General features: G+C 43.4%; 2 protein-coding genes across 2 annotated transcripts in view; one reads left to right on the forward strand and one right to left on the reverse strand.

Annotated features, from left to right (window-relative positions):
- Positions 1-13,522, reverse strand: part of LOC134600676 (5' exonuclease Apollo-like) — a 58,509-nt gene extending 44,987 nt beyond the window's left edge. Inside the window, exon 1 of the mRNA XM_063445053.1 lies at positions 13,481-13,522. The gene's annotated coding sequence lies outside the window, so the exon portion shown is untranslated. The remainder of the gene's footprint in view (positions 1-13,480) is intronic.
- The window catches only part of AP4B1 (adaptor related protein complex 4 subunit beta 1), a 210,929-nt gene that overhangs the window by 97,223 nt on the left and 88,809 nt on the right, over positions 1-24,897 (forward strand). The gene's annotated exons all lie outside the window — the stretch shown is intronic.

Raw genomic sequence — 24,897 nt, forward strand, 5'->3', positions numbered from 1 at the left:
ATGAGACCGATTTTCAACAGCTGATATCATGGCATAGGAAATACTGTGCACAATTATTTGTTATTTAGGTAAAATACATGTTGGAACGAAATGCAGTTATGTTTAAGATTGCATAGAGATTAACAAGGCTACACTATGTAGTCTAACATTGAACATCAAAGAATAATAATGTGACATTCTAAGGTTAATGCTTATTGGTTAGTATACATAACACAGCTGTGGTGGTGACAGATGTATGCACTGTGTGATTATGGTGGGCTATTGGAGGCCAGGTTACTTCAGTGCAGGTGGAGTAGAGTTCCCTTCTGAGCAGGTGTGTTGTGGGTTGTGTCTATGTGATCTGTTGTGTCATCAGCGTGACTACATTGCTTGGGGTGTGTGTGTGGTACCCGCTTGTTGTCAGGTTGAGAAGTCCCCGGGGGGCCCTGCATGTTCATGTGCATGGAGGTCAGCGTTCCCATGGGGGAAGCCAGGTAAAGGCTAAATGTCAGCTCCTGGTTGCTAGGCAGGTAGACTAGTTTGGAGTGCCTGTGTAGTGTCGGAAATGCGAGGGGTTTATTGTGGGTCCTTACGTTAACGTGTGGTGTGTAGTTGTTGGTGGGTAAGGGAGTGCGGCCATCTGCAAAGCAGGGTGTTAGATCGCCAGAGAGCAGCTGTCCAAGGAGGGTTCAATTTATTAGGGTAATATCCCGGCAAATTGATTTATAGTCCCGATATTTTCAGGTGGTGGCTGCGTCTTTAGATCCACCGGCGTGTCTTCTGGGGATGAATTCTGCAGTGTTCCAATTCGGTGGGTTCGCGTGCCTGTCCGTTGGTGTCGGTAGGGCCATCAGAGAGTCTGATGGGAGGTTCAGCTGTCCCAGTATCGCCGGTGCCTCCTGCATGCTGCGCACTGTGAGTGTGGTGTCGCCCTTGGTGACCAGTAGGGTATGAGCTGGGCCCCAGCGGTACCTGATGCGTTGTGCTCGCAGGAGGGATGTCAGTTGTTGCAGGGACCTCCTCCAGGCCAATGTTGCTCCCAAGAGATCAGGGTAGAAAGTGAGAGTCATATCCTCGAAGATGTAAGATGGTTGATCTCTGGTAGCTGCCAGGACTGCGGTTCTGTCCTTGTAGGTCTGGAACTGCAGGACAACATCTCTCGTAGCTGTAGCTGGGACCCTAGTGGGCTTTTAGACGCAAAATATTCCATCTATTGTCACCGCTTTGGCTACTCTCGGGGTTAGTAGAGCCGTAAGGAGCCGCCTAGTAACATGGGGTAGTTGTCATGGAGTAACACTTCAGGGTTAAACACTCAGTAGTGAGAGCCTGACTCTGCCCCCCTCTGACACAGCTCTGACATTATTTAGGGAGACTGGGCCAGAGGGAGGGTGCTTGGTGATTGATTGTTTGAGCTAACGTGTGAGCTGCCTCCTGGAGCTCCATAGGCTCAGCTACTGGGAACTACTTCCACCAGACAAGCCCTTCCAGCCTTTAAGCAAATGCAAGGATTGCTGCAGGCCATAAAGGATTACTAGAGAAAGGATACTTTGCTACTTTACAAGTGGAACATATGTCTGGACTATTGGAGGACTACCCATAAACCTTAAGTATAACTCCTACAATATCATTTATTCTATGAACTGTTTCTTGCTCTGCAAATACATTCATTGCTACAAGTTACTAATCTCATGAAGGACAACTCCCATCATGCTTATTCACTATGAACTGTTTCTTGCTCTGCAATTACATTCTGCCCAGCTAGCTGTTTCAGCTCCCGAACCTCCTGTTGCAGCGTTTGTATTTGGCTGGTTTGGGTGTTCATTGTGTTTTCCACGGTCCCAGTGTGTCCCTGATCGAGGCGACATCTGCGGAAATCTTTTTATGATGTTCCGCCATAAGATCTCTGATGGCCTCCATGCTCACCTGCGTGGGGGTCATGGCTGGTGACGGGGGTTGCGTTCAAGCTGGTGATGGCTGAGGCCGACCCAGGGAGAGTTCCCCTTCACCTTCATCCGACATCTACTCATAGAAGTCGGAGCACCTGCCGTGCAGAGACGCCATATTGGAACCTGAGGCGCCCCGGGTCTGCCGCCATAGCTCGCTGATATCAAGAATTGATAAAGTCTCTAAATTAAGAGCCTTCCCTTCGTGGAGTACCCTTATGGGGATCTATTTCTCGTCACCTGAGCATGCTCTTCTGTGACTTAGCAGACATTCCAGTAGTGGACATCTGCTATTTCGACAGATGAATGGTAAATTCAAGTATATGCGAGTAGCCAAGGTCGGCTACCTTGCCAGCCCACTCCTGCTAACCATTGTTGCTAAAGATCTTGTGTATGGGCCAAAATGCCCTGGAACTTTAGGTGGAACACTGGATGTCAGGAATGGAGCCCAAAATTAAGCTAAAAATAAGAGAACACTGAGACTGGACAAAAACTTAATAGCTTGTCCTTCACTTTCGTGTCAATCAAAATTTAGCTCACTTTATCCATCACAGAGGGAATCTCACTGTTTACTTTTGCTGGCAAGTTATGGCGGTTAGGATGATTTTTTATTTATCTTTTTGTGGGACAAAAAAAGGAAGAATTCAGAACAAAAAAAAACTGCTAAAGATAAATATGATTTTATATTATTTTTGTAACATGGAATCAGCTTGATTGGTCTCACCTTCACTATTATTAGGGTGAGAGGTTAGGTAAGGACATTTTAATAGGAGTAGTGACTACGGGCTTCGGGAATCCTATACACCCAAATGGGGGACATTTTCATTGGGAGTCGTGGAGATTTAGGATATGCCAATAGTCTACCCCCTTTATTAGATTAAAAACTCTTCACTTGTTGCCCATGGGTGGAGGAGACAATGGCATGTTCACATCCATTTTTGCATTTTAGACCAACTGTCCATGTGTGGGTTCCAGATCAGAGGACAGTGGCAAATCCTCCATATTACTTGCATGTCCTCCATATATTATTTCAGAGCAACTCTTGTTTGGAGGCTGTGGAGTATACACAGAAAATGGCAATTTTTAACCCCTTAAGGACAGACGACGGATATAGTCCGTCATGATTCCATTTTATTCCAGAAGTTGTGTCATTAAGGGGTTAAAGAGGATGGACTGCAAGGATAGGCTATTTACAACAAAACCACAATATTAATCTAATATAAAATAAGATCAAGAAGCACAAGTTAAAATCTTAGGAAACAAATTAAAACTAATGAAATGAAAGCTGCTAAACACATGAAAGGGGATTCCTAGAAACCTTAAAAAACAATCAATCTGCAAAGTGTCAGCGCTTCAAGTAGTCTTACCCTTAATAAAAAGGGAAAAGTATAACAATATAATATTGTAGGTGTAGTCTTGATTCACCTCCACAGTGGTGAATATGCACTGACCAGATGAGAAAATATATTATGGTCAGAAATGGAATGTTGTAGAAAATCCACAGTTCAGAATTGCAGTAATGTCTTTGTAAACATTACTTCAAACGGGATAAAAATCAAACACAATTTATTCAAGTAGTTAAAACGAAAAATCCTTGTGAAGAATAAAAATATTTTAAAATAACGAAAGTGGTATAAAAAATATTAAAACCACTATTGAGTCCAGTACATGGAGTTTAGCAGTGAGTGGATGACCAATTATCACCCTTCCGTTGGAGCAGCTAAAACCGTATGAAGTCCTTTCTTTAAGCCTCAAAAGTTGGAATAAAGTCGGAGGGATGCCGTTGCCTCAAACCGCTAGAAATATACTGCTGGTACCGGAGAAAATGTAGATGAATGGAAACTTGATCCTCAGCATCAATGCGTTTCGCTCGTGCTTGGCAGGCTTTTTCAAGATAGTGAGGAATCCTTCTATCATAGTATATATACACCCTGTAAAGTTATACTGCCTGTCAGGATTTCTTAAAGACACATGTGTCCTTCTGTGGCAGGACTTTTCACGTGTAAGCCATCACTTCACTTAATTTAGACAGTGCATTTATAAATTGGGGAGTACATACATAGACATAAATATATGGTATACAAATTAAGAATTTTATACAACTTCTTAAAAGCAGTGTACAATGGAGTGAAAAAGACACAATATAATTAATGATAGTATAACACACTTTTTCTAAAATTTTCCTAAAACGATATGGAAACATGGTGAAAGAATAAATAAATTAAAAAAGAGAAGCATTATATTCGAAAATAATAGATTAAAAAATGTAACTAAAGGGGGCGGGGCCGGGCCGCCGAGCGGAGCGGCAGCCATCTTCGCTAGCTCCTGCATCGTGCCGCTAAAAAAGGCATTTTTCATACCTCCAATGCCCGACAGAACCTGAGAAAACAAGAGGGGTGCGAGGAGGAAGCCGGTATCTGGCGGATCGCGGCCCATTGCAGACACCGCGGTGATACATGCACCTGGGCCTAGCTGTGGAGGCCCGCAGGACGGAGGTCCGACGAGACACAGGTGAATACTAACCGTGAAGCAGACGCACTGGAGACGGCACTGCCCGGTGCACATGTTGAGGGGGGGACCGGGTCCCGCTCCCCGCCCCCCGGGCCGGTGGGGGTTATCCCGGCCCATGAGTCCCTGCTTCGACAACACCCAAGGGGTTCAGAAGGGGTCGGGAGTGCCGGCGGCCTCCCACCCTGTACATGGAACAGCTGCAAAAATGTATTGCAATACCAGCATGTAGGGGAAGCCTCACCTTCATAGAGCGGCTTCCTCGCTTTGCTCCGATGGCCCCAACAGCTGCTGCCCTGCAGAGGGACACCCTGGGCGGCCTGCCCCCTGGAGAAGTACCAGTCCCTGCCTTTGGGTTTTGAGGGGGACCCAGGGGAGATTGTCCCTGCCGCTGTGAGCCCTGTGGGACGGCAATGCACAGACCTTTCCGGTGTACCGGTGGCCGTGAGGGAGGTGTCCCTGTCCTAAGTATGTGGCCGGCACCAGGTGAGACATGAGGGCCTAAGTGCTTCACAGAGGCTAAAGTGGTGCTGGGGAGGTGCAGGAGACGGCTGGAACCTGGACTCTTGGTGGGGGGGGGGCCGGGGGACAGATCTGGACTTTGAGTGCCCACGGCGCCACAGAACGCTAAACCAGTGGGATGGGTCGGACCCAGGGAGGACTGATGGAGGACAGGCATGCTCGGAGGCTTATAGGGGCAATCATGGAGGCAACTCTCTTACAATGCAACCACTGCTCTCCTCAACTTATTTTGTGCAACGACACAGAGCAGCATGTTCCTACTCCTCACGAAGTGACTCACGTTCTCTCATCACAGTTAGCAGCACATGCATTATAACATGTTTGCACCCCCGGTTCGGGTTATAAATACCTTATTTGCCTTAATTACCTGCATTATTTAACTAACCACTGTCTACATCAGATTGCACGCTATGTCATGAATATCTCATTTGAAATTGCAATCGCCTGTTAATGCATTCCTCCACTTACATTGCATAAAACTTCTAGCTTAGCTCTCATAATGTTATAGCCCATGTAACTGAATTTTATATCCCTTGCATTCATTGTTGTTGCAGGCCTATGCCATAATTCATTAGACGCAACTGAGAGACAAACAGCCATGACCTATCACAGCCTTATGATGCTTACTTACTATACTGTACTAGGCGTGGAAACGCTGTTTATGCTGCAGTACCTAGAGCTACAGTCTGCACTGCATACATAACCTTTCTCAGAACGGCAGCAAGCATTATGAACACTTTTGCTTTTTTCTTTTAACTTATTCTATTATTTCGCATAAAAGCGCATTAATTCGGCTTTCAGTTCACAAATGAATGCGCAACGTAAGCTACGGCTTAATAATGTATACATACCTTCACCTATATTGCATGTAACAAGCATATTCACATCATACGTTACAGACCGATAGCATCACTTTAATTGTTCAGGTGCAGCCCACAGGAGATAAAGCGCTATACCTGCAGGCTTTCTAATGCATATAAGTTTCACTGTACCGACGGCTCAATCATAGGCTTAGATAGACATAACTTGATTACACAGTAAAGTAAAGTGTATGTCCAATGTAGATTACCTTCTTATTGGTACATATAGATTCTTGCTCTCTTACCTAGCTACTAGCAATTGACGTGCACACTAAGGAGTAAGTCGACTATACATAACGATCAAACATTAGCCTTGTTCAACCTACCCCACTTTTACTTTGGCGTGATAAAACGCCCGGAGATACGTGCATCGAACCAGACCCAAGGGAGCCCGGAGATAAATATACTCCGCAGCTCACACGAGGGCCTCCACGTAATCCCTTCACCCTATTCCTGACTCCATGGAGAGTCTGGACATCTATCTTTTCATTTAATTGATAACTTTAATTTTTATATTATTTTCATTTTAATATTGTATCACTAAGCTTAGAGGCTGTTGGTGTTAGACACTACAGGATTTGGAGTTATATTGACATGTAAAGGTCATGTGAGGAGTTGGATGTGGCCTTTATAGCAGACTTGGAATATCATGCTATGCATGTGAGGGTGACTGAGGTGACTAGTTGGTAGGGAGGCCACTAGAGGCGAGAAACAGGTATTGCAGAAATAAAACAGAATAATATCTTGGTTGTCAGTCTCTTTAATCAGGCACGGACTGGCCATTGGGCATACCGGACAAATGCCCGGTGGGCCGCGATGGCCGTGGGGCCGAGGCCGGCAGGGGAGATCACAGGATCTCCCCTGCCAGCCCCTGCAGGGCCAGCGCTATCAGAGCGCCGGCCCTGCTGTGTGCCTCCATGGGGGGCCGGTGGGGAAATCAAAGATCTCCCTCACCGGCCCACAGGCACTCAGATGCGGCCGCCGGCTGGAGAGGGAGGGAGGCAGGAGAGAGGACCAGCGGAGCTCTAGTCAGCAGCTCCGCCGGGTCCTCTCGCGAGGTCTGAGCGTTGCCGCGGTTACCGCAGTAACGCTCAGATCTCACGAGAGTGAACTCTAGCCTGCAGGTTAGAGTTCACTCTCACCACTGGACCACCAGGGAAGGAAGCATGGCTCCCTCAATGGCACCACGGCACCCTTGCAGGCAGAACGGCTCCCACCCCCTCCCAGGCTAAAGGTAAGAAGGGGGGGGGGAATATAACTTAAGTTTTTTTAAATTATTAATAAAAAAATATATATTTTATTTTAAATAAAAAATACATTCACACTCACACACACAGCACCCAGACACACACACACAGCACCCAGACACACACACACAGCACCCTCAGATGCACACGCAGCACCCTCAGACGCACACGCAGCACCCTCAGATGCACGCAGCACCACACAGTGCCCCCAGACACACACAGTGCCCCGTCAGACACACACAGCGCGCCCTCGTTCACACACAGCGCGCCCTCGCTCACACACAGCGCGCCCTCGCTCACACACAGCGCGCTCTCGCTCACACACACAGCACACTCCCACACACACACATATATATATATATATATATATATATATATAAAATATATAAAATAACCCTCAGTGAGTTAACAAAGAAAATTAGAAACCTAGAATGTGACGGCAAATAAAAACACCCTCACACACAGCACCCCTCTAACATACACACACACTGCGCCCCTCACACATACAATACGTCTAAATATATATATATATATATATATATATACACACACACACACTCCAGCACCCCTCACACTGCACCACTACACAAAATTACGCTCCAGATATACGCTAGATCCCTTACCCTATATGCACTCTTAATCCTCTATGCACACACACACACACAATCTCCTATACACACTCTGGGTCCTTTACACACTAGATCTCCTACACACACACACACACTGCACCACCTACACACACACTACATTCCTTGTCAGTAAACACATACAACATTCTCTAAACACACCCTCTCTACAACCCCTACACACACTACGTCACCTATACACACATACTACAGCCCGTATACACACACTCGCTACATCCCCTATAACACTATGCCCCCTATACACACACTCTCTACAGCCCCTAGCCACACATATTACACCAAAAACACAAATAAAATTGACCTATTTACACAATACCACACCACATTCTACACACACGCAATCCCACAAGCAGGCTCCAAACACATGCACCATACGCTTTCATGGCCCTTTTGTCCTCTGGTATCCCACTTGTGGAGACACCGGAGACAATTTAAAAGCAAACACAATGCAAGCATGTTATTAAATTTGCTTGCGCTGCGCAGAACAAATTCAGGGCCTTTTTCTAATGCTAGAGCTCTTCAGCAGGGCTCTGCGCATTGAACCAACATGCTCACTTTGAGAGGGGGCGTGCTTGTCATTAGTGATGACAGAACACACCCTCTCTAGCCCCGCCCCCTTCTTAGGGGGCCGCTCTGATTGAAAAATGCCCGGGCCTAATTTTTTTCCCAGTCCGGCCCTGTCTTTAATAATATATAATTGCCAGGAAAAATAGCGGAGACTTGTCAGAACCTGCTCGTTAGAACTTGCAGAAAGGTTTCCAATAATGTGTTAGATAAATGCTATTAGTAGAAACAGTGTGTGAGCTCAAATAGAAACTAATGGGTTTATTCGCTAAACATTTCATTGTTGCACATTTAACTTATAACTTCAGAATTTAGGCAAAAATAACTTTTTTTAAAATTCAGTTTTCAATTCACTACTATTGGTGTTAATGAATACTGCTCTGTTATGATTTATAAGACTTAGGAGGAACACAGACAAAAGAAAAAAAATATGATTAGTCCTTTCTAATGGCTACTTTGTGGCTTGTGAACACAGAAGAAGAGTGAAGGTAGGATGAGATACAATACAGGTGAAGGTGATATTTAAAAATATCTATTTACTAGGCATGTGCATGGGGAAAATATTCGGCTCGGTTCGGCATTCCGAAATTCGGGACTTCGTCAATTCGGGACTTCGTCAATTCGGGACTTCGGCACTTCGACACTTCGGCAACTTCGGCACTTAGACACTTCAGAACTTCAGCACTTCGGAACTCCGGCATTTCGGGACTTCTCTTGCAGCTGCTTGGTAGATAACCCCTAAGTGGCGGGTGGGGGCCCTAAATAAAAATTGGGGGGGGACCTAATGTCCTTCCCCCTGGCCCCCACCACTGAGCGGTGGGTGGGGGCCCTAAACTAGAATAAGGGGGGTGACCTATTGTCAACTATTGTTTTTTTATTTTTTTTTAAGAGTGAGCAGCCACTGGCTGCTTACTGTTTAATAGACATGCCCCTACTCGCAGTATAGCGAGTAGGGGCATAATTTACTAATACTAAGTAATCTTTACTTAGTATTAGTAAATTTGGCTGAAAGACCAATTCAGGTCTTTCAGCCTTTTAGTAGATAACTCCCTATTGACGTATTCATTCTTGTCATTACATGACTGGCCAAGTAACTTACATTTTATATGAATGTGTATTACTTGATTGTTGTAAGTGTTGCAAACGCTTACAGATGAATCCTGGCTATGTTTGTATACTTTTTATTTAAAATTGGATACAATGTAACATTCTTCTTCTTTCACTGGGTAAGTATATTAGTACTTAGGCAATACTGTGCTTCGTAACTTCGTAACTTTGACACCTTGTAACTTCGGCACTTCAGCAATACAGGAATTCGGCACTTTGGCAATTCAGCTATTCGGACATTCAGAAGCACCCGAATGTCTGAATTACCCGAAATTCGGACGAATTTTAATTCGGACCGAAACAAATTGCACATGTCTACTATTTACCATATACAAATAATACAGTCTAGTTTATTCAGCATCTTTTCCATTTTGCCCCTATACTCTGGAATGTTTTACCACTCTCTGTCTCATTATCTGTTTTACCACTCTCTGTCACACAGTTTACTTTTGAAAATATGATTTTATATTATTTTAATAACATGGAATCAGCTTGATTGGGCTCACCTTCACTATTAAGGTGAGGGGTTAGGTAAGGACATTTTAATAGGAGTAGTGACTACGGGCTTCGGGAATCCTATACACCCAAATGGGGGGCATTTTTAATTGGGAGTCGTGGAGATTTAGGTAATGCCAATAGTCTACCCCCTTTATTAGATTAAAAACTCTTCACTTGTTGCCCATGGGTGGAGGAGACAATGGCATGTTCCATCCATGTTCCCATCCATTTTAGACCAACTGTCCATGTGTGGGTTCCAGATCAGAGGACAGTGGCATATCCTCCATATCACTTGCATGTCCCCCATATATTATTTCAGAGCAACCCTTGTTTGGAAGCTGTGGAGTGTACACAGAAAATGGCAATTTTCCAAGAGGAGGGACTGCAAGGATAGGCTATTTACAAGAAAACCACAATATTAAGCTGCTGCAATTCCTGTGTTCCGAGTGTCTCTTTAATAATATGTAATTGCCAGTAAAAAAGACTTGTCAGAACTTGCAGAAAGGTTTCCAATAATGTGTTAGATAAATGCTGATAGAAGAAACAGTGTGTGAGCTCAAATAGAAACTAATGGGTTTATTCGCTAAACATGTCATTGTTGCACATTTAACTTACAACTTCCGAATTTAGGAAAAAAAATTTTTTTTTTTAAATTCAGTTTTCAATTCACTACTATTGGTGTTAATGAATACTGCTCTGTTATGATTTATAAGACTTAGGGGGAAAACAGACAAAATTAAAAAATATATGATGAGTCCATTCTAATGGCTACTTTGTGGCTAGTGAACACAGAAGAAGAGAGAAGGTAGGATGAGATATAATACAGGTGAAGGTGATATTTAATACAATCTATTTACCATATACAAATAATACAGTCTAGTTTTCCCAGCATCTTTTCCATGTTGCCCCTATACTCTGGAATGTTTTATCACTCTGTCTCTTTGTCTGTTTTACCACTCTCTGTCTCACAGCTTACTTACTAAATGTATTCTGTTGTGCTGCAATGCACAATTTGCTGGTGATTTAAAAAAAAAAAAAATCTACCTTTTCTAAGCCTGCTTTACCACAACTTGGGTTCTCCTTAACTACGCAAGATCAAGTTTACCATTCAGTACATCTATTCTGCAGTCTTCCTTGAAGAAAAATAAAAGAATCGTTTTTATTTTTGTCTCGGTCCTTTCAAAAGGAGTGCATATTTACAGGGTTATTGTCAAAAGCACAAATTGTTTAAAGTGCAAAGTCAGTTTCAAATGTAAGTCTAAAACAGCTGAATTAGACAAAATTCACCAAGTCACTGAATCTTCCAGTTGGAAGGTTAATTGTAAATTCTCTTTGAATTCCCCGCAATTCTCATGTTAGTGAATAAACATATAAGTATTTCCTGCTATAACAGCTTCCCCTCCCTCCCCCTTGTTAATTCGCTAAATAATAATTTGTAGAGAACTAAAACACTAATTGTACAACTTAAGTGAAATGGCTCTGAGCTATTTGAGCCTGTATTTTGCAAACATGGTTTCACATGTCACTACATTCAGAAGTTAATGAATACAATTCAGAGAATTCACTATGAGTTAATTCATTACATGAGTGACATACATACATCAATTTTTTTTTTTCGGCAGAGGAAAAGAGGAAATTAATAAAAAAAATAATTTAGATGTGTTTTGCAAAGATACAAAATTAAGTCCTGCGCTCAAACTCCCACTACTCTTGGGCGACAGCAACGACTATAGTACATATCAGCCCCAATACATACAGTAAAAACTAAAGAAAAAGTTCCTTGCACACTATCCCAAATCCCTATGCACATTTAAATAACGGAAGTTTTTTTGTTTTACTCCAATGGTCATTAAAGGGTAAGCCCAGCTGCCATGTCAAGGCAAAACCCTTTAGGTGAGTCCTACACTAGCAATTCACGTTGCTTCTTTAAGCAAAAAGGCAATATCTCTAATGCGAAAAAGAGGGTTATTTTTCTAAACCCACACACTTATTAACCCTTATTAAACCCCAATTATTTAAATGCGCATAGGGATCTGGGATAGTGCGCAAGTAGCTTTTTCTTTGGGTTTTATTAGATGTGCCCCTACTTTTTCAAATTGTAAGTAGTAAACGCTATTATAAATTAATAGCTAGTGACAATTGGTACCCCTTATTTACTGTTTTATGATACAAATTGTTTCTACTTTAAAACTTTTTTAGAACAGGTATGATAAGAAATACCATCTTAAAAACTTATTTTTTTCTCCTTTTATTATTTCTGCAACAGATTAATAACTTTAAATGTTTACATATTCATTTGTTGAATTTTTTTTTTAAATACATTTTTTAAGGCATCACTGATTAACTAACTACAACAAACATTGCTGCTTTGCAGTAAATTAAAGTGGTAAGTAAGCTTCTCAGGTTTCAAATAAAATGTAATGCTATTTGTTTTCAGATGACAAAAAATATTGGTATTAAATTGGTTAATTTTGAAGGAACCAAAATAAGGAACACAAGTAAAAGCAAGTACTCACCCATCGAGTTGAGAAATGAAACTGAAATTAACACAGGGATTATGCAAACAATTTATAAAGATCATCACAAAGTAAACTGAAAGGAAGACAGGAACGTAGATTTTTTTTTTAAATTAGAATTTATAAAGAACATTCCTCATTGAAACTGAAAAATCTGGATGTATACCTGTGCAGACAGGTACTGAATAGCATGCATTAGGTATCACATGCATTAGGTATAAATGTTGGGAATTCAAACAGTGTTATTCACAAATATAAAAGATATCAGGAATTCAAAAATTCAAAATAGTGGACTACAAAATATTTTTTCCAAATAAATTAATGTCCAGTTTAGATATTTTGACCTTAAAGTTGAAATTTACTTTTTATATTTCAAAGTTTACAATATTATATAACCTCAAATCTCAAGATCAATGTCTGGATTTTGCAATACAGACTCTCAATTATGTTAGATGTAAGCTGGATGTAAGTCTGTCCAGAGGTAACTGAATGGCTAAATCCAGAATATTGGAAATACACAGCCAAAAAACCTAAATCTAATAATTAGATGCTATTGGTAGTTAGGGATAGGCTGATTATCGGTTCCACAAATTAATAGAGTCGATATCCAGCATACTCCTGATAATCAGTATTGGTATTGTAATTTATTGATATTATTATTATTATTATTATCACTTACTCACCTCTCCCAGTAACCCCATGTCACACCTCCCTGTGAGTCACTGTATGCGGAGCTCAGATGAAGGTTGGGAGGTCAGGCAGTTAATAATCTACTTTAGTGTACTGGGCTGACTGAGAGTGATAGTCGTGTGATTGCTGTCGGCAACAACACTCCTATCAGTAACAGCACTGAGTCTCCGCTTCTGTACCTGATGGTTCACCTGACAAGACACTGCATAACCCCAACACCAGTGTACACTCTCTCTAAACTGAATGTCACAGCCAATGGCTATTTACAAACAAAATTCCTGCTTAATTAATGCTTCTACTATATAGCTTTTCGTATAAAACCTAATGCTTGGTATTGAATGGATAATAATTTCATGAAAATAATTAAAATAAAGGACACATGTAAAAGTAGGTACTTACCTATCAAAGTGGGAAAGGAAACTGAAGTTAACATGGAGTTTTTGCAATACTTGCCTATGAAACTGAAAGAAAATAAATGAAACAAGAAAAAGGTTTGTAAAAAAATATATTTTAAAAGAATTGAAACTGAAGGGAAAAGAAAAAACTGGATGCACACCTGTGCAGGTAGATACTGAACATCATGCACTTGGTATACAGGATGACGTGTGGGAAATTTAAGAAACAATTCAGACAGGGTCATTTACTAACATATAAGTTATCAGGAATTTAATGTGAATACAATTTTAGGTCAAAATAGTAGACTTCAAAAATGTTTTTAAATTAAAGTAATATTTTCAGTTTAGCTATTTTAAACTAAAATTTTAAATTCACTTTAAATTCCTCACAAATTTACAGTTTATAGCATTAAAAAGCATCCAATCTCAAAAGAAATGTCTGGATTTTGTAATACAGCCTCTGGATTACGTTAAAGGAACACTATAGGGTCAGGAACACAAACATGTATTCCTGACCCTATAGTACTAAACCCACTATATAGGTGGCTTGACCCCCTATAAAAGTTTAAAACTCACCTTACATCATCAAAATGGCCAATTTTAAGCCAATCCAATGCTTTCCCATAGGAATTGGCTAAAATCGGCACAGGGCCAAATGCTGTTTTGGCCAATCAGGACCTCCTCATAGAGATGCATTGCAGAGCGTGGGGACGCTGAATGGCAGGGCAGCTATCTGTTCAGCCCTGAACCAGGAAGCCTTCCAGTGCATTGGCGGATCCGGGGGGGGGGGGGCAACGGGGCAATTGCCCCCCCCCGAGATTCCCCCCTGCCGGCTATTGCAGGGCTGGCATTGCCCAAGTGCCAGCCCTGCAATGTGCCTGCGGACCGGGGAGGGTGATCAGTGATCTCCCTCCCAGATCCGCAGACACTGTGCTGACAGCCGGCAGGGGAGGGAGAGGGAGGAGAGAGGACCCGGGAGCTCAGCGCGCAGCTCCTCCGGGCCCTCCTCTCGCGAGATTTGGAGCGTTGCCGCGGTTACCACGGCAACGCTCCAAATCTCGCGAGAGTGAACTCTAGCCCTGGAGCGCGGGCTAGAGTTCACTGTAACCACTGGACCACCGGGGATTCCCACTGGGACCACCAGGGATCCAGAAATGTCCCCCCTCGTCCTCAATAAAGGTAAGAAGGGAGGGGGGACATAAATATATTTATTTTATAAAATAATTTATTTATTTATTTATTTATTAAAAAACCTCCCTTCCCTCCTTCTCCCCCCCCCCATACACACACTGCCCCACATACAAACACTGTCCCACATACATACACTACACACACTTCCCCCTTACACACACTGACCCCATACACACACTGCCCCGATACACACAAACACTGTCCCCATACACACACTGCCCCACAAACACTGTCCCCATACACACACTGCCCCCATACACACACTGTCCCCATACACACACTGTCACACAAACACTGTCCCCATACACACACTGCCCCACAAACAGTGCCCCCATACACACACTACACACACTGACCCCTTACACACACTGACCCCATACACACACTGCCCCATACACAAACACTGCCCCCATACACACACTGCCCCCATACACACAAACACTGTCCCCATACACACACTGCCCCCATACACACAAACACTGTCCCCATACACACACTGCCCCACAAACACTGTCCCCATACACACACTGCCCCACAAACACTGTCCCCTTACACACACTGCCCCACAAACACTGCCCCCATACACACACTGCCCCCATACACACAAACACTGTCCCCATACACACACTGCCCCACAAACACTGTCCCCATACACACACTGCCCCACAAACACTGTCCCCATACACACACTGCCCCACAAACACTGTCCCCTTACACACACTGCCCCACAAACACTGCCCCCATACACACACTACACACACTGCCCCATACACATACTGCCCTGCACACACTGCACACCCATACACACACAGACACATACAGTGCCCTACAAACACTGCTGCCCCCCCATACACACATTGCCCCACACACACACACGACCCCCCCTATACACACAGTGCCCCCCATAAACACACTGCCCCACAGTGCCCCCCATACACACACTGCTCCACACAGACATACAGTGCCCCCATACACACACTGCCACCCTCACACACACACTGCCGCCCTTACGCACTCACACTCACTTCACCGCTCACACACACACTGCACCTTTCACACACACTTCACCCCTAACACACACCACTTCTCCTATGCCCTATATCCCAGCAGACCCCAGGTAAGTTGTCAAACTGTTCTTAAACGGTATGACTACTTACTCTGGGGTGGGATCCTGGCACTACTGGCACCATAACTACTACACTGAGCTGTAGTAGTTATTGTGCCAGGATTATTTTTTTTTTTAATAATCTATAAGTGCCCCTCCCGAGATCAGGCTCTGGATCCGCCACTGTTCCAGTGGCCATCTAAAGAGTGGCCACATGGAGGTGTCCCTAGGGGCAATGTAAACACTGTATTTTCTCTGAAAAGGCAGTGTTTACATGAAAATGCCTGAAGGCATATACTCACCAGCACAACTACATTAAGCTGGATAATGGCCATTAAAAAAACTCAAGGGATGGTCCTTAACAACCCCCAAGACATAAACAAAGAATTCTTACTCCTCCTTTCCGGAGTGTACAACCACTCCCCCAATCTAAACGGTGGAAACAGAACCTACACCAACGCAGTCACAGCCTTCCTAGACAGAGTCCAACTTCCTAGGCCGAATGGGGACTTACTGAATTCCCTAGGCATGCCCATTGATGCGGACGAGGTTGACTGGCCATTGCAAAATTAAAGGGGAACAAAGTCCTGGCATCCATGGGTTCGACTTTTATCACAAGACTTACAGCAAACACTTAGTGCCACATCTGACAACAATATACAATGCTTGGATTGACAGGGATAACCCCAATCCTGACTTATCCACAGCAGATGTTGCACTCATTCCTAAACCAGGGAGAGACAACACAAACATGGCCAACTACCGACCCATCTCCTCATTCATTTTGACTTGAAAATGTATGCCAAACTGCTAGCATCCTGCCTTAACCCTCTTCTTACCAGGTACATTTATGCAGACCAAGTGGGCTTTGTGCCCACGAGGCAGTTGTATGAAAACACAAGACGGGCGGTTGACTTGGAACCCCTGTTACACCTCATCAGGGCAAACCCAAAGATCGAAGGAATGAAAATATTGAACGAGGAATTTAAGGTTTCAGCATATGCGGACAACGTCCTGCTTAACCTCGCAGACCTGAGGGTCTCAGTCCCCAATTTGCTATTGTTACTAGAGACCTACAGACAGGTATCAGGCTATAAAATCAACTTAGACAAGTCGTAAGAATGCTACAGGGTTGGGGAGGACGCCACATGGTTGGGGACTGTGACCGGTCTGAAGCTGAGTCAGCAATATATCAAATACCTTGGCGTCCAACTGACCTCAAACCCAGACGACTTGTACACACGAAAACCTCTCGCACATGATTCCTACACTACTACACCTGGCATGAAAAATCATATTGTGGATAGGACGCCTCCACAGCATTAAAAGGAACTTACTGTTGTGATTATTATTCCTTTTTCAGGCCTTACCAGTAAATCTAAAAACGCTACAAACTGCAATTGACGATTTCATATGGGCAAAAAAACTAAATTGCATAGCGAGACAAACTCTATATACACCCAAAGGAAGAGGGGGACTGGGATTACCCAATCTCTATCACTACTACTTATCCGCACAATTAGCTTAGATCATAGAATGGTATTTACCACCGGAGGCCCACAGATGGGTATACCTGGAAACTCTACTCATGAGTACCGAACTCTCCTAGTTTTGGATATGGGTCCCCAGATCGGTTAGACCCAATATCCGCACTAGCTGCCCGGCGATATTTAACTCGCTTAAAATATGGGACTCCACGGCCAGTAATTATTCCCTTAAAAGCACCCCATCGTCACTCACGCAATATCTTACAAACAAACAAAATATTCAAACCTGGTCTATGGGCAACCGACTTCAAGAGACTTGAAAATACAGGTCTACAGCGCTATTGCCAAATGTATAATAACTGTACATTCAGATCCTTTGAAGAATTAAAAAACACTAGCCCCATTAACCACAAAGGATTATTTTAGGTATATCCAAAACGGGGATTTTGCCAGACACCCTGTCATATCCTACTTACTAGCATTACCGATAACTTGACACTTCCGGGTAGATGGAGCTCTGCCACGCCCCCTCTCTCTGACGCTGTTCCCCCGCGCTACTTAGGGAGACCGCGCCAGATTCAATTCGCTGGATTATTGTAAAAGGTCACGACCGCAACCACATACCCGGCTGGAATCTCTTCATTCTCTTACACGTGTACCAGACCCGGACTGGATATCGCTCACTCCCTCTCTCCTCACCACGACCTCGGATTGTATCACGGAGCAACCCTTTACGCTCAAGAACCTTCCTAGCTTAGCGAAAAGCTAGAAGCAAGCTGGAACTGTTCCCATCCAAGCTAAGTAGAATCTTCACTTCTAATTCAGATTCTGCCTACATGCAAGTTAGTCTGTTCTACTTCCTATTGCTACAACTAATCAAGCCTTCCTGCAACTTGTCTGACTGTTACTCCCAGGAAACCAGTCATTTTTCATGGACTAACTAATTGTTTCTTCAAATTGCAACCTGCTTCTACTTGCTTTATCTAACCACGCTGATATTTAAAGCTACAGTATCAGTATTATGACTTGCTTCAATTGCAACCTGCTTCTACTTGCTTTGTCTAACCACGCTGATAATTAAAGCTACAGTATCAGTACTAATACTTACTTCAATTGCAACTTGCTTCTACTTGCTCTGTTTAACTACGCTGATATTTAAAGCTACAGTATCAGTATTATTATTTGCTTCAACCAAAATTAATTCATTAAAGAACCTTCAGATATCTGCAGTTGTGTTCCATATCTATACTTATTATTCAAGTGAGCCTGACAGAATAATCCAGCCTTTTAATGGATCCAGCAGACATCAATCCTCGAATGAACACACTAACTCAAAGAGTGGATACACTTGCTCAAGGCATGCAAGATATGCAGATTACAAATGAAAGACTCCTTACCTATATAAGAGACCTTCAAGTACATGCTCCCCAACAGGTTCTGCACTCCACCAGTGACCCCGCTGTTTGCAACCCTGAGAAGTTTTGTGGAGACAGATCCAAATATAGGGAGTTCATTAATGCCTGCAAATTATTAATTGCCTTAAAACCCAGATCTTATCCCACTGAAAGGTCTAAGGTTTGTTCAGTTATTTCTTTTTAGAGAGGTGAACCAATGGCTTGGGCTCACTCCTTTCTGGAAAATGATGATCCCATATTAGATTCCCTGGATGAATTCTTTGAAGCTATGTCTCTTCTGTATGAAGATCCAAATAAACAAGCCACAGCGGATTTAACCATTAGAACCCTACAACAAAGAAACAGACCCGTTGAAGATTATATTGCTGAATTCAAAAGATGGGCAACAGAAACTCCTCAGTGGAACGACATTACCTTACGCAACCAGTTCCGTATTGGATTATTCGAAGCAGTAAAGGATGAACTCGCAAGAACTGAACTCCCTCCTACTTTAAACACCCTGATTCAACTTTCAATCAGTATTGATAGACGACTTAGAGAAAGAAAGGCTGAAAAAGCTCTCTCCAATTCATTGTGGAAAAAAACAGTCTCTTATTCAAAGTTGTCTGAGAAACCATCAGTACAAACAGAAGCTATGGATATTGGGGTCATAAGAAGTCCTCTTCCCCCAGAAGAGAGAACAAGAAGAAGACAACTAAACCTCTGCATGTACTGCGCCTCACAAGATCATAGTATTCCAGAATGTCCTTTACTAAAACGTTCTAGAGGTGGTAAGCATGCTTCTGTTACCTCTGTACTGAGTGTACTTCCTCCTAACTCAAACACTCGCCTTTCTTCCATATCTCTCACTTTACAGTGGGACAAAAAAAGAATTATGACTAAGGCCATCATCGATTCTGGTGCTAATGGGGTGTTCCTCAGCATTTGTAACAACCAATAAAATCCCTTGTGTTCGAAAAAACACTTCTGTTCCTGTCAGAGTTATTGACGGCTCCTTTATTTCCTCAGGTCCTATAAGAAATGAAACTATTCCTTTTAAGGATGACTACTAACAATATTCATTCCGAATTTATTGTATTTGATGTTATCACTTCACCACGTTATCCAGTCATATTAGGAATCAATTGGTTAAGAACACACAATCCACAAATTACATGGTCTCCTTTCTCCCTCATCTTTCGTTCTGACTATTGCAAAGGAACCTGTTTACAGCATCTCTCAATTTGCCAATTTACCAAAGAAACAGTTATACCTACACAATACGCTGAGTTTGCGGATGTTTTCAGCAAAAAGGAAGCTGAAACTCTCCCACCACACCGTCCATATGATTGTCCAATAGACCTTATTCCTGGTGCTCCTATTCCTTATGGACACATCTACCCTCTTTCAGAAACAGAATTAGGAAATCTCAAAGAATACTTGGATGAAAACCTCCGTAAAGGATTCATTAGACCTTCCAGCTCACCAGCTGCCTCTAGTATTTTTTTTGTAAGAAATAAAGACCAAACTATCCGTCCTATCATAGATTACAGAGCCTTAAACAAGATAACTGTTAAAAATCATTATCCCCTTCCTCTGATAAACAAATTGATTGAAAGATTAAGAACAGCTACTATATACACCAAACTTGATCTCCGTGGAGCATACAATCTTATTAGAATAAAAGCAGATGATGAATGGAAAACTGCCTTCCGGACCCGATATGGCCTCTACGAGTATCTTGTTATGCCTTTTGGGCTCTGTAATGCCCCCGCTACCTTTCAACATTTCATAAATGACATCTTCAGGGTTCTTCTAGATGTTTGTGTCATCATTTACCTAGATGATATCCTCATATACTCTAACAATCTCGAAGAACATAGGAAACACGTGCGATGGGTCTTATCCAGATTGAGAACTCACAAGTTATACGCTAAACCAGAAAAAATTTATTTTTGAAGTGAATGAAATTACCTTTTTCGGGTATGTCATTTCCCCTCATTCCATAGGAATGGATAGTTCCAAAATAGATTGTATTCTTAAATGGCCTATTCCTGCTAATGTGAAGGACTTACAACGCTTTCTTGGGTTTGCCAACTTTTATAGAAAATTAATTAAAAACTATTCCGACATAGCCCATCAGTTGAATTTCCTCAACAGCAATAAACGTCCATTTGTTTGGAATGGAAAAGCTCAATCAGCCTTCAACGAACTAAAAGAAAAATGTACAACTGCTCCTATTCTTCAACTGCCTAACCCTACATTTCTTTATGTGCTGGAAACCGATGCCTCAGAGACAGCTATCGGAGCAGTCCTTTCGCAACACAAATCACCTCAAGATCCCCTCCATCCAGTCGCCTTCTTTTCAAGTTCTATGTCTCCCATTGAGAAAAACTACCCTATCGGTGAAAAGGAATTACTCAGTATAAAAAGCAGCTTTTGAAACTTGGCGACATCTTCTTGAAGGAACAAAAAATCCTATAGTGGTTTATACAGACCACAAAAAACCTTGAGTATCTCTACACCAACAAGACACTCTCAGCCATGGTATAAAGAAGACTCTAGAATTATCTACAAGACTTTATTGGTGGCCTCGCCAGGACAGAACCATTGAATCCTATGTTAAAACTTGTTCAACCTGCCAGAGATCCAAGCCTGAGCATCATCAACCATTTGGTCAACTATTAAACCTACCAATCCCAGAAAGGCCTTGGCAATCCATCTCTATGGACTTTTTAGTAGAACTTCCTCCATCTCAACATTATACCACCATTCTCGTAGTAGTGGACCGCTTCACTAAAATGTCCCATTTCATTCCTTTGAAGAAATTGCCCTCATCATCCGAGCTTTCTAAAGCATTTAATGATAACATCATTAAACTTCATGGACTTCCTGATGAAGTTATTTCAGACAGAGGAACTCAATTTACATCCAAGTTCTGGAAAGAAACATGTTCTTCTCTACAAATCCAACGCAAACTGTCCTCCGCATATCATCCCCGAACCAATGGGCAAACAGAAAGGGTTAATCAATGCGTAGAGCAATATCTACGATGTTATTGTTCATACCTACTGTTACAAGTCGCTATTTGTAACTGGCCCTTTAAATGGAAAATTGCCCTGCTTCCCTGGATTGTGGAGAAGCCTATTTGCCAGCCTCCTTCCTCATGACTATGGCCCCTGGAAGATTGTGCCCCTGAAAACTTATTAACTTTTATTGGGTGTGTATGGCCCTTTAAGAACCGTCTGGGGACATATTGTGACTTTGCTGAACAATACCCCTTTAAGGCGGACCACCCAGAAGTTAAAGTGTGCAGGCAATTTACCTCCCAGGCGGTGAGGTTACTGCAGGTTAATTGCCGACCGCTGGGTGGCCGCAGTTCGTGCAAAGGAACACGTGGCGGCGGCCATCTTTGTTCATTCGAATGCGGTCAGCGGTGTATGCTAAAGATTCTGTGGAACTGAAATCAGCTACACATTTTACCGAACACCGCTAACCCTTATCTTCTCCTACACTTCGTTTTTCAGCTCCAGAGACTAAGTCCCGTTCGAAATGGGACTTAGTCGTTTTTCGGCATGAAATTGACCGACCGCACAGCCCAAATCTATGGAACTGTTTTGGGCAGGAAATTGTGCTTGCGGTCGGTCATAAAGGGACCTCCAACTAACTTTTGATCCACTGGAGGGATTTGGCTGATTGTTTGGAAGTGTTTATGTTTGATGTATGCTGAGTTCAAATATGTAACTTTTATGGAGATTGAATGTATAGTTTTAAAGTTACAGAGTATGTGTGGAAACTGTATTTTTACTGTATGTAATAATTATGTTAATTGCTTATCTGAGGGGAGGGGATGTGTGGGTTGTACTGTTACTTGATTGGTTGTTTTATGCCTCCCCCTGGGTGTGTCCTGTATGTGCACAACTGTAATAAAAAGCAGGCTGGGTGTTCCAGACCTCAGACCTCTTCTGACCCTCAATACGTAGCCTCGTCTCGTTATTGGAGGGAACTGCTATATCACACTGGGGATTGCTATGCTCTGCATATTCCCCTGAGCTTAATCACTTAGCTCTTTTAAGAGCTTGTTCCGGATACGCTCTCCTGGAGGAGAGGTCTTCCCCACACGGTCCTGGAGGACAGAAGCCGATCCAGGGTGGAAGGAAGACGGCACGGCTCCAGTTAAGCTACGGTGGTTGTGGAGTCTGCGGTGGCTGTGGTGTCCGGTGCGGTGCTTGTGGTCCGAGTCCATCAACGGAGGGTACTCGGTCGGAGTACACGGAGCTCCGTTACACCTACAAGATGATTGGATCACATGGTTGCCTATGGCCGAATTTGCTTATAACAACTCCATTCACACCAGCAGCAAAATGACACCCTTCTTCTCAAATTATGGGTTCCATCCCTCTTCGTTTCCTAACCACACCATTCCTTCATCCAACCCTGCCGTTTCTGATCGAAACTCTTTTTTTTTTTTTTTAATTCTTTATTTATTTCCATTTTCATATTTGGGGGGTTAGGGGTAGGGATACAGAAAAGAAGTGGGATCGGGAGGGGTGTACAACACATCAATATTGCGGTACAGGGTTTTTCATATAATTTTCGCATAATAATCATAACAATAACAACAGTGAGGAGGGAGTTGTGATTCCTTGAGATGCGTGAAAGAGAAAATGAAGGAGTGGTGGTCGACGTTTAGGGTCCGTTATGTTATGAACTAGTGCGGTAACTGGGTGTTTCGGTGTGCCCGTGGAGTTAGGGCTGATATGTGTCTTGGGAGTGCATTTGGGTTCTCCGTCTTGTCCTAATGTGTTATTCTTGTGAATCGTAATCTCCATTTCGTATTGTTTAGAATTGGAGCCATGTGGGTCCAGGTTTGAGGGGGGGGGGGTGTCGTATGAGAGTGTTTGGTGGGCGTCGATCGTCTTATGAGTTGGGTAGTGGGCGTCATCGAGGGCCGTCTGCAGTATCGGGAGACGTCTGCGGGTATTGGGGGTGTGGTAAGCTGTGAGGGGAAACAGGGGAGTAGGATGGGTAGAGGGGGAGTGGAGGGAGGGCCTGTGGGCGTATAGTTGTTAGGGAGCCAGTATTGACCTGGTTAGCCATGGGTCCCATATTTTGTGGTATGAGTTTGTGGTGTCGTGGACCAGGGCTGACAGTTCGTCCATTTCCATGGTTTCAGTTATTTTGTGCAATACTTCAGATATTACCGGGGCAGTGTTGCTACCCCAATGTCTGGCTATGGTTCTCCGGGTGGCCAACGCAATCCGGGCCGTCATTTTGTTTTGGGCCCTAGTAAGGGTCTCGTGGGGCTTAGACAAGAGCCAGAGCCAGGGGTCCAGTGGGAGATTGCTGTGTAGTGCCCTGTTTACCAATTGTAATATGTCCTGCCATAGCTGGGCAATGTGTGGGCAGTTCCACCATAGGTGGATGTATGTGCCTTGGTCGTCGCACCCTTTCCAGCAGCGGTCTGAGGGTGCAATGCGCATTTGTTTCAATCTGAGTGGGGTGATGTACCAGCGGAGCATGGTTTTATACGCTTGTTCTTTGTGTGTCACGCAAATGGAGATTGCTGCTGTGGCTTCCCATATGTCTTGCCAGTCTGATGGGTCAGTGATTGGACCTATATCTCGTTCCCATGCCTTCGTGTATGATAGGGCTTCGGGGGAGGTAGTGTGGTGTATGATGCCGTATATGATGGATATCTGGCCCTTTTGTATCGGGGTGTTCATGCACATTTTCTCGAAGGTGGTGAGCTTGGTTGTCGCTGTTTTTTGGTTATGTGGTTGAGTGAGGAAGCTCCGTATCTGCAGGAATCTAAAGTGGTCAAAGGTCGTGTATGGGGTGTCATTGGGCAGTTGTGTGAAGGGTAGAATATGTTGTCCCCGAAAAAATTGGTGGAATCGTACCAGGTTGTTGTCTTCATATCTCGCGAAGTGTTGGGGCGTCATCCCGGGTTGGAATTGTTTGTTTCGGAGGATTGGTGTGAGGGGGGATGGTGTATTGATAATGTCGTATTTGCGGGTCATTCTATCCCAGAGTTGAATTGAGTGGGTGAGTGCCGGTGTTGTGGGGGGTGTCTGTGGTCTGTCTTGTCTTGATAGCCAGAGATACAGGGAGGGGAAGTCCCGTCCGGATAAGTCGTGTTCAATGTCGACCCATAGTTTGAGCCCTGCCGGTGCGTGTAGGTTCTGGATCTGTGCTAGTTGGGCTGCTTGGTGGTAGTCCCATAGGTTGGGGAGTCCCAGGC

Source organism: Pelobates fuscus, chromosome 1 (assembly GCF_036172605.1).
Source record: "Pelobates fuscus isolate aPelFus1 chromosome 1, aPelFus1.pri, whole genome shotgun sequence".
NCBI lineage: Eukaryota > Metazoa > Chordata > Amphibia > Anura > Pelobatidae > Pelobates > Pelobates fuscus.